The sequence below is a fragment of the Elephantulus edwardii genome, unplaced genomic scaffold (genome assembly GCF_000299155.1).
Source record: "Elephantulus edwardii isolate Elephantulus edwardi_28Jun2011 unplaced genomic scaffold, EleEdw1.0 scaffold00035, whole genome shotgun sequence".
Lineage (NCBI taxonomy): Eukaryota > Metazoa > Chordata > Mammalia > Macroscelidea > Macroscelididae > Elephantulus > Elephantulus edwardii.
The window spans coordinates 16,969,138-16,970,772 of NW_006399785.1; positions in this window are offsets into that span (position 1 = coordinate 16,969,138).

The window sequence follows — 1,635 nt, forward strand, 5'->3', positions numbered from 1 at the left end:
TCTGACATACTTTGGTCATGTTGTAAGGAGACACCGGTCCTTTGAGGGACATCATGCTTGGGAGGGGCAGGCACAGGAGGGGAAGGCCCTCTTGGAAGTGGATTGATTGGATAACTGGGGCAATCAGCATGAATGTGTCAGAGACAATGAGATTGGCACAGGACAGAGCAGAGTTTAGGGCTGTTGTACATAGGGTCACTATGAGTCACAAGAGAGTCGACGGCACATAACAGCAACAACAATGCAATAAAATTTTCTGAAGATTATTCAAAATCAGTTGCAACAGTACATCTTCAGACAATTGCCAGAAATTCAAGCCTGAAACAGAATATATGAATGCATATATCCCAGTTGATGTTAGATATATTTGGACTGAAAGCAGAGAATATGAGATTAATTGTTACTTATTCTTTATCAACTATGCAAAGACATTCAACTGTAGATCATAATAAATTGCAGTCAATATAGTGAAGAACAGAAACTCTAGATAATTTTGCTTGTATGGAGCTTACATATACTTCAAATAATAGTAATCCAATACAGCATGGAATACTGGGTAGTTTTAAATAAGGTAAGATGTACTGTAGAACTTCACCATATACATATCGTCCTGTATACTGAGCATACAGTAATAATCTAGAAACTGTGATATATAAGGAACTTGGAATCATGATTGGAGAAATACAGATTAACTATTTGTGATATGAAGATGGTACAATTTTATTTACACTAATCAAAGATGGGTAATTTCCTCCCATGTGATTAACTGCCTCTGGAAACCCATGGGAGGGTCAACTATGGGTCAGTTCCGACTCGATGGTACTCTACACTCAACAATGCCAACAACCTTCTCTTGTACAGAAGGATAGCTATGAATTCAAACCCATTCAATTGAACCTAACAACAAAATCAGCAGTTCTAAGCTTTTGTATTTATAGGCTATCTTAAGTACTTTGAATAATTGATAGATATTCTTATTGTATTCTAGTCACAAGTTATTGTTGTTGTTAGGTGCAACTGAGTTGAGTACAGTCCATAGCAACCTAATAACAACAAATAAGAGCTTTGCGCTATCCTGCCCTATCCTCTGAATCTCCAGTGTATTAAATCCATTGTTGCAGTCACTATGCCAATCTATCTCTTGGAGGATCTTCCTCTATTTCTCTGATCTTTACAGAATGATGTCTTCCTCCTAGGAATGGCCTCTCCTGAAAAAAATTCCAACAATATATGAGATTCATTGTCACCATTTCTCCTGTAAAAATACTGCAGTTGCACTTCCTCCAAGGAGATTGCTTTGCTCTTTTGACAGTCCATAGTGTATTCCGTACATTTCACAAACTCTCCACATTAATGGATATCACTTTTTATTCCTTCTATCTTACTTATCATCTACGTTTTATAGGCATATGAAGCAAATTTAAAAAGCACAAATTGGTTTGGGGACACCTTAAGTCTTCTGACATCTTTGGATGTTGTTGTTAGATACTATCAAGTCAAGTAGGATTAATAGCGACCCTCTGAACAGCAGATTTGAACGCTGTCCTTCAATGGACCATCCTCAACATCTCTGACTTGCTTATGCACTGCAGAAGGCACTGTGCCAATCCACGTGGTGAGGGTCTTTCTTGTTTT